We start from the raw sequence: 10,000 nt of genomic DNA, 5'->3' as shown, positions 1-10,000 counted from the left end.
TGCAGTTGAGCCTTTCTTTTGTTACTTTTGCAGAACATAAGTTCGCCTTTAATGGTTTCAATGTTTTGATCCAGCGATCCGTCAACTCTGGTCCTGTGCATGCCGATTAGCTTTTTATTTTCACTAATAACTGGCAATTGTTCAAGTTCTTTTGCTCTCTTTGCATTCGTCTTTGCTTTTCTGTTTTCACCTGCATAAAAACGTCGAGATGCACCAGGAAATGGCAAAGCAGGACGATCTTTTATGAACTTTATTGCAGCATTTGAGGGAAAAAAATCTGTACTATTTACTTCATTTCGCTTTTGTACTTTCTTCTCTTCCATTTTCAGTTGCTTTCCTGGGATGTTTTCCTCGCTCTCAGTTTGCTTGCTTTTGCCCTGCTCTGTTCCTGCTTTTGTGTTTTCAGAATTACTGCTGGTATGCTTGATGCTTGTGTCGCCGGAGTTCACTTTTGAAGTGGTGGAGCTTTGCTTTTCTCTTTGCTTTTCCTCCTTGTTCCTTTCTTTCGCTCTGCTCTATTCCTGCTTTTGCGTTTTCAGGATAATCGCTGGTATGCTTGATGCTTGTATCGGCGTTCACTTTCGTTTTTAAGGTGCTTTGCTTTTCAGTTGCTTTGGACTCCTTCCCTAGGTTTTCCAAAATATCCTCCACACAAGTTTGGCTCCCCTGCTTGTCTGCCTTGATCTTTGCATTTCCAGAACTACTTCTCTTTGACTGGTGATCTGTATTTTGATCGTTTGCTTTCGTTTTCTTGTTGTTTTGTTTTCTGCTTTTCTGTTTCTCAGTCTGTCCTTTCGGCCGTCGTCTTCTCGTTGCAACACGCCATGGGTTCACATTTTCCTCAGCCAATTCCTCAGCTTTTGTTTTCGTGCTAGTGGCAGCTGTGCTTTGTCCTCCTAAGCCGTCATCGTTCCATTTAAATAGGGGAACACGGCGAGAAATTTCGTCCACTTGACTGTACGTAAATTGACTTGTGGAGAAATGAATTTCGCTGACTTCCAACGCAGATTGTAAACCGCACCTTCTTCCCATTTGCTCACATGTGGAACAGAATTGACGAAAATCGTTGCAGCTAGCTACCAGATGTCTCATGTCTTGAAGAGCCATTTCAGAAGGGTAAATAGTTTCCTCGCTGTCAACCGTATATAACTGCTGCGTTTGTCTCAGCTATCAAGAAGTAGTTAAAGCGCACTCTTTGGTAATTGGTGGTTATTAAATAAAAGGTGAGATGATCAGGACAACAAAGCAGTCGCTTACGAGTGTATGAGAAGGTTTGAACCATGTTATTATTACATGAGATAATTAACTCTCACCTGTGAAGGCTTCCTGTTTCCTGGCTTCTCTTTAGTGGAAAGATTCAAATGGGTTCCAAGTGACGTTTAAATTTCGTTTCTTTTAAATTTTTCTTAGAGCTCTTTTGTTTCCAGGCAAAGAAAAATACTGTATGTAGGTTTTATACAAGTACTGATGTAGGGTTCAAAATAGCAGCCGGCACTTTGACCACACTTTTCACCGAAAAAGAGAAAATGCCATGGTTTGTTGGGATCGGCCAGCTGAGATCAAAGTTGCCGTAATGTTGAAGTAATTTACATTAATTTTCATTACAAACAATGAAGAAACGCTTTAAAATATTTTTGAAACATTTTAAAATGAGTAGGAATAGTAGAAAAAAAGGGGTGGAAATTTATGCCATCCAAGAAAAGTGAAATTTCGGAAGATTTTGGTCACGTGCTAGGCAACCGGGTGGTTGGCAGATCTCGGCATATAATTTACACGCAAATCGCGGAAAGTGAAGAAAAATCTGATTTGTAGAATGTCCTTTTTCCTTCACACTTGAATCAGCCATGTCGGTGAAGGCATCTACATTTGAAAGCTGGAAAAAGACAAACAAATATTTCACAATTGATTCTTGAAATACGAACCTAACATGCAGGAATTTGCAAGAAGTGGGCGGCCAAATTTCCGGGAACAAATGCGTTCATTACCGGTTCCAGTATTGAGGCTACATGATCATTCGGTATTGACAGCCGGGAGAAAATGAGCCTTGACAACAAAAAGGCTACAAAATTAGGCCAAAGGCTGTGATTTTATTTTGAACCCTGAGATGTAGCTGGGCAAAATTTCTCTGTGAGTTTGTTACAAAAATTTGCATATCACACCGTTGAAAATAATTTTTATTTTTAACCTCCTCTCATTTTTAGTGCAACTCACCCACTTGTGGCATTTCTTTATCTCTTATCGGAGCCATTCAGTTAGCGTATTTTTAATTTTTTCATCTAAAGAGCTGCCTGGTGACTTTGAAGATAGGAAAAATAAATAAAATAATTTGTTTCTTCTGTTAAAACACGAAGACTTCTAAAGGTTTTTGATTTTCGCCCTTATTGATGTTATAGAAAGCCACTTGGGAATATGTGTCAACTCCTTTGTTCAGTTAAATATCACAACATAAATAAATATAACAGAAGTAATCTATCACACCAACTTCCGTTGCTGCATTGCTAGACATAATGTCGGATCTACTTGTGTATGTCAACGAGACCGTTTCTTGTTCCGTAATCTTCGATAGTTTGGAAGTCACTTTAAATGTTTCGCCATGAAACATTTAACACACAAGTCGATGATGTTCTGAATTTTCCATACAAGTTTACTAGAAGGTCAACAAAAAACGTGTCGTTGTGGGTCTTAAGCAAGAGAGAATCCTCAAGTTAAAGCAGTGCATTGAAGAATCAGACGAAGGTGAAAGTGCTGTTTACTTGGTTCGCGAAGATACAAACGCAAAGGTCTTAGAAGAGCCCAATTATGTCCAAGAACCAAGTACTTCAAGAGATGACGAGCAGATCCCGCCTACAAAGAAAACAAAGATTTCTCGGCAGCCCACACTGTTTGATATGTTTACGCCAAACCACCCGACTGTTGCATCCCAACTCTACTCAGCGGCCAGAGCAAGAAAGGTCAAGATCTTTAGCGCGACTGAAATCGAAGAGAGTACGGGAATGCAAAAAATATACAGAGAATTTTGGAACGCCAAAGCAGAAGAGCTCTGTAGGAGCAGTGCTCTCAAAACTTTTAAGCCTGGAGAAATTCAAGGAGCTATTAATGTTGCATGGACAATAAGGAAAACAGAGTACTTAAAGGATGAAATGGAGAAAGTTGACCAGGAGATTAACAACACTGAATGCCCCTTTGACGTTCCGAAAAAGTTTCAGTTGTCTGCAAAGACCTTGAAAAAGAATCAGGAACGCGTTGAAACAGCTTTCACATCCCTACAAGATCTTCAGCAAGAACTCACAAGTGCCAGGCAAGAATATTTTGACAGTGGCAGCAGATTTAAACACCGAGCCGCATCAGTCAAAGTGGACCAACTCGAGAAAAACCTCCAGTCACAGCTGACCGAGATGCGTAAAGCACAGGACGCTTTGAGAAAATCGATAGATGCCCGAAGAAACTCCATGCAAAGAAACAAAGTGATTCAAAGGAAGACACTGATGACGTTGAAAGTGACGATGAATGAACTCAATAAGTGAGCCATGCAATTTAAACGAAGATACGTAAAAAATTATTGTAAAAGTTAGTTTTTTGGCAACTTTAGCTGTTTTGTTCTGATGTAAATATTACAATAAATGTACAGAAATAAGGATAAAATTTGATAAAGTGAACTTGATCACCAAGCCGACGTGCAACATGTAAAATAATTCTTTACTTTTAGAAACGGTTCAATAAATGAATAACGTTTGATTTATCCACCCTTTTAGTTGTTCTTGTGATAGCATAACTTTCCGCAAATAAAATGTATCCAAAGGCGATTTTTTTATGAAGGATATTATTGACGCCAAAATAATCCATCATTTTTAAACTTAATTATGGCGATTTAAGTGCATTTACTGACTCGCCAGCAGTCATTCTCGCCGGTAAACGACACCCAGCCTCACAGAAATTTGTTGCTTGCCTTTGAGCCACGGACGGAACCCAGAGGGCGACTGTTATTGTTTTTGGCGCGATTTACATCCTCCAATGAGTAGTAAAACCCCTGTTTTAGTATTTCCAATTTGACATAACACACTAAACCTCAACAATCGCGTTCCCAGAGGCTGCGATCTTTTCCTCAAAGTAGAGAAAATTTGACTTCCGGTTCCTGTCCGTGGTTTAAATACCATCAAAAAAAAAAAAAAGAAAAGGTAGTCGCATGCAAGCATTCTGATGTTGTGAATTTGCGTCTCCTCACATTTCCTATGAGTTACTACCCCCAATAAAACATTAATCCTATCAAAAATGTGTTTACTGCATGTGAAGGTAGTGAAAAGCGATACTCAAGTGAACGGAAGTGTTGGTCGGAAGGAAACGATACCAAGCTGGAAGTCTGGGGACGAGACTCCAGTTGAGACCGCCATTTTAAATGTTTTGAATCCGTTCCAAAATGAAAAACACATCGTTCTTAGCTTGGGAGATTGTAGATTGAAGCTAATAATGTTAACTTTATCTCAATGGCCAGGAGTACTGACTTCTGTTTCAAAAGAACGAACGTAAGTATGTTTTTGTGCTTCAGATCGATCGTATGTTGCTTTCATGTTTTGTACGTGGTTCTTGACCCTTTGGAAAAGCAGTTCCCCACGAAACCCCCCTACCCCTTGGAAATTTCTGCCCTTTAACCCCCCCTCCCCTTCGGAATTTCCAATTGTCTTCCATGGTGGGGGTATGGATATTTTCTGGAACCACACATTTCAGTTTACGCGTACACTATAGTTCCTTTCCTTTCCTTTCCTTTTAAGTGTATACCAAAATAAAATATTTCATGTCTGCTGAGTCAATTTGCATCATATCCTCTTCATCAAATACTGTTTCTTTTATCAGTTGATGATGAAGAAGCTAATGCATCTAACAGGAAACACCAAGATTCCTTGGCTACAGTTGTAAGTCAACTTCCAAGCTCTGCTGCGTTTAGAATGATACTATCTACTAAAATCAACAGTATTTTACATCTATTAAATCAATAATTTTGTTTCATATCCCCTTCACCAAATATTCTGCATCTTTTACCAGATGAAGATAAAGCAGATGACAGTGGGTTCATGGAAACATTCACTTCACATACTAGTAAGTCAATGTATAACAATGCTATATATTTCAAGTGTATAGCAAAATAAAACATCTCATCATTTCATATCTGCTGAATCAGTTTGCATCATATCTTCTTCATCAAATACTCTGTTTATTTTATGAGTTGATGATGGAGAAGCTAGTACATGTTATAGCAAAATACCAAGATTCCTCAGCTACAGTTGTAAGTCCACTTTCAAGCTCTGCAGCATTTAGAGTTACACTATCTTCTAAAATCAACAGTATTTCACATCTATGAAATCAATAATTTTGCTTCCTATATCCCCTTCGCCAAATATTCTGCATCTTTTACCAGATGAAGATAAAGCAGATGACAGTAGTTTTATGGAAACATTCACTTCACATACTAGTAAGTCAATGTATAACAATGCTATATATTTCAAGTGTATAGCAAAATAAAACATCTCATCGTTTCATATCTGCTGAATCAGTTTGCATCATATCTTCTTCATCAAATACTCTGTTTATTTTATGAGTTCATGATGGAGAAGCTAGTACATGTAATAGCAAAATACCAAGATTCCTCAGCTACAGTTGTAAGTCCACTTTCAAGATGTGCAGCATTTAGAGTTATACTATCCTCTAAAATCAACAGTATTTCACATCTATGAAATCATTAATTTTGCTTCCTATATCCCCTTCGCCAAATATTCTGCATCTTTTACCAGATGAAGATAAAGCACATGACAGTAGGTTTATGGAAACATTCACTTCACATACTAGTAAGTCAATGTATAACAATGCTGTATTTCAAGTGTATAGCAAAATAAAATATTTCATCATTTCATGTCTGCTGAATCAGTTTGCATCATATCTTCTTCATCAAATACTCTGTTTATTTTACCAGTTTATGATGGAGAAGCTTATAGTACATGTAATAGGAAAATACCAAGATTCCTCGGCTACAGTCGTAAGTCAACTTCCAAGCTCTACTATGTTTAGTAATGATATCTACTAAAATCAACAGTATTTGACATCTATTAAATCAATTTGTTTCCTATCCCCTTCACCAAATATTCTGCATCTTTTACCAGATGAAACTAAAGCAGCTGACAGTGGGCCAGTGCAAACATTGAGTTCAAACACTAGTACGTCAATTTATAACAATGCTGTATTTCAAGTGTATACTGAAATAAAACATTTCATGTCTGCTGAATCAAGTTGCATCATGTCCTCTTCATCAAATACTCTGTTTCTTTTACCAGTTGATAATGGAGAAGCTAGTACATCTAATAGGAAAATACCAAGATTCCTCGGCTACAGTCGTAAGTCAACTTCCAAGCTCTGCTGTGTTTAGAGTAATACTACAGGGCTTGAAATTGCAACTCACTGATTGCCAATGCGAGCAAAAATTGAGTGCTAGCAACTAGAGGACAATTCAGCAAAAAGGTTAATTGAAAATTTAGATCCATTGTCAGTTGTGAATGCTGAAAACATAGATTTAGCCATATTACCGAAGAACCTCCTCGGAACTACCTTGATATTGATAATATAATTTTTTATTGATAATGAACCTAGACACCACATAATGAGTTTGAAATTTGCATGGAACTTTCAAAAAGCAACCTGTACCCGTAACGTAAAGTGGGTTGGAGAACTTGTCCCCTCTGTTAGAAAGCGAACACCTGCAAAATTGACTGCCCGAGTTGATTAATAAATGGAGATAAATATCGGTAATAAAGTATGTTAAGAAACCAAGTTCCTCCGATACTCAAGGCTATTGAAACCATATACGAGCCACTCCGTTTATCAGAGTCTGGTACTAGCATTGTGGTTGTGTTGGGGCCTAGGCCGAGCAATTGCAGTATTGCGTTTAGTCACGTGAAATCCAAAAACAAAATTGAGGGTAACCACACATTTTTCAAAGATAATTAATCAACAATATTTGTAAAAAGCTTTAAAATATAAAGCAATGTATGGCATTCTTTTCCAAATTGAAGGTTAACAAGACGCCTACAAGGGCGTATCCGTGGAATGCGCAAACAGTTAACACAAATTGTCCAGTTACAGTCAACTTCAAGTACAGGTAGACTTCGGAATAGGGCGAAAGATTACCAGAAAGATACATCTGTAATATAACTTAAAGTTTTTTGTTGTAAAAACTCATTACTAATGTTACTAAATTTGCAAATGCAAACAACGAAGCCCTATTAGCAGGTTACCAGGATACGGGATCTTTTATTTATTTATTTTTTGGAAGGAGACTTAATTCAAATCCTACAGTTTTACTTGCTTCGTTAACTCCTTTCATCCAAAAATTACAGGATCAGCCTTAAATCATCCGAAAAACTTATTACAAATCACAGTTCAACAACTTATCATCCTGGGCCAGTTGTTCAGAAACTGGGTTTTAAAACGAGTTTAATCCTCTACTCCCAAATGCTGTTCAAGGCTGATATTCAGTAAAACTTTACATTAGAAGACGTCAATCTTGAAAAACAAAAATAAGCAAAGGAAACTGTGACCAAAAAGTTGAAAACATGAAACAAAAATTTACCCTAATCCTGGATTAAGGTAATTGGCTTTCGAACAACTGGGCCCTGTAATCGACGTCTGGTTCTGTAATCCTGGTTTAGTTCCTTGCAAACTGTATAAATTTGCCGTGGCGAAGACAAGAAGACAACATCCGTGCTCTATTTCTCTAAATGCTCAAAAATTCCTTAATTGCGTGTTCTATAGTCCAGTCCAAAGTTCTAATTTTACAATTCCATAATCTTGATTTCAGTAACTTGGTACCAAACTTTCAACAATAACTTGAAATCTCGTTAAGAAAAATCATTAAATCAGTAGTCCAGTCCGGATTGAGATCGCCAAAACTCTCTCTATCATCGATTCAAAACTCAACAAAAGCTACAAGTAGTAAATAGTTCTCAGAAACTACAACAGTTCGTCCTGATTCTACACTCGAGCTGAACAAAAAACCCAAAAAACCCTCGTCATCGTTTCTCGAGAGAACAGACAAACAGCCGAAACTGTTCCGTGCCTGCCCCTTACGGCACTGAAAAAGTACCGTACGTTGTACAATAGTACTTGACCGTAGCCCTTGGCCAAGAAACTAATCTTAGCCAAAAGCCCGAGAAGCGATCAGGATACAGGATAATTAGGTAAAAAAAATTGTGGGGATACGGGATTTTTAGTCTGGAGGTGGGGGGGGGGGGGGGGGGGGTTGAATTGAGGAGATACGGGATATTTTCTAAAACTAAGAACGCATTGCGTGTGGTAGTGCAGTAACTTGACAGTGTTTTTTTCCATAACTGTCAACTGAGCTGCGTTTTGTTTTTTCCAGGAGATTCAAGTCCTTGCACAATATGCAGCTCTAATAGTACACGACATTGTTTGGTATCATAAATCATTACGGTGCCATGGTAGACATCTTTGCTATATACCCTCTAAGAAGACATGTGGTTCATTAAAATACTAAGCCCAGAACGATTGAAGAAAATAACAGGAAATCGAGAAACATTTGGCTTCAAAGCTGACATGTTGATCATTTACAACTTCTTTTTACCACAAGCTTAAGCGTGTACTCTGAGCTTCTGACACCTTTCCAAGACCAATGTTACTAAATTTTTCCCCTTTCCAGCGGGGTTAGTATCTGGATGGGGGACGTCAAAATATGCGACTTTTGCTGTCAGGAACATACGCTCAAAAATGCGAACAAAGCAAGGTACAGATTTTGCTAGCCTGCTTTATGCAAAACAAATTTGACGAAAAAGTAAATAAATATTAATATGTAGTTTTTAAGGAGAGCAGAAGGAACTTTTAGGAAGTGTTGATCGAGAATAAAACAATTTGCCATCAGCAAAAAACATTTCGGGAGATTTTTGTTACGTTCCATCAGAGTTCAATTTTTCTATCGTACTTTTGGTCATACAAGTAAAATTGCAAAATCGAAAGTGACATCGATTTTAGCGGCCGCCTGTGATCAAGTTATACCTTGCGTGTTTACTGACAACTCACGAAACAAAGGATCCATCTGTGACAAAATGACGGCATAACACCTGGTTTTTGTTAGTGCGTTTTTTTTTCTTTCAAGTGTTATAAAGTTCGACAAGATCTATGTGCGAATTTAACGTAAAGATGCTAGTCCAAGTGTCAGCTGAAGTTAAGCTCCTCTGAATAAGGTTAGTACTTGGATGGGGGACGGCTGCGAAGTCCCCGTGACGGCGATAGCTAATTTCTTTTTTTTAAAACTTGATTTCATTTTTTATCTTGTTTGGCCGTTGAAAGCTATTTTCTTATTTTCTTTCTACCTCAAAACGGCGAACAAACTGTTTCCCAAGAAATAGTACGTATTCGTTCTATGCAAAGTAATAATGTTCACAGTGGAACACACAAGTACGAAGCAAGATCTAGAAATGACGTAGAAAATTCTCCTTACCTTTAAAGCTTGCCTTTCTCAAAGAAAGAGCATCTATCCACTTTATGGAATAGTTTAATACTGAAACAATCATGGCGGGCAGAAAGATTCTATTATAAATGTTTGCTTTCACCAGTCTGAAGGAAGTGTGTCACGGTGGCCGAGTGGTCTAACGCGCTAGCAGAGAAGAATCGTGATGGCTTGGGAAGTATAGGAGTTCTCCTCGGGGCAGGGAAGTTTGGAAATACTGGAGGGAATATAAGTCAGTCCACCCGATCGGAGATTCATTCAATATCCGTGGGGTATGCACATTTGTGACTACCAACAAAAAAAAGACACCAGCCCGGTTTTAAGACATGGATGCCTTCGGCATTCCACGTAATTATCTCTGAACAATGCATGATTACCCATAATTTTCTTTTTGAATACCAAGAGCACTTACTAAATTTTGGTTCCTCCTCATAGTCTCGAACCACTATAAAATACTTCTCCTGTATCAATAATCACCGCCAATACGAAATCCGA

This window comes from Montipora foliosa, chromosome 3, assembly GCF_036669935.1.
Source record: "Montipora foliosa isolate CH-2021 chromosome 3, ASM3666993v2, whole genome shotgun sequence".
NCBI classification, from domain to species: Eukaryota; Metazoa; Cnidaria; class Anthozoa; order Scleractinia; family Acroporidae; genus Montipora; species Montipora foliosa.
The sequence above is the reverse complement of the archived record's forward strand: the minus strand, read 5'-3'. Positions refer to the sequence as shown.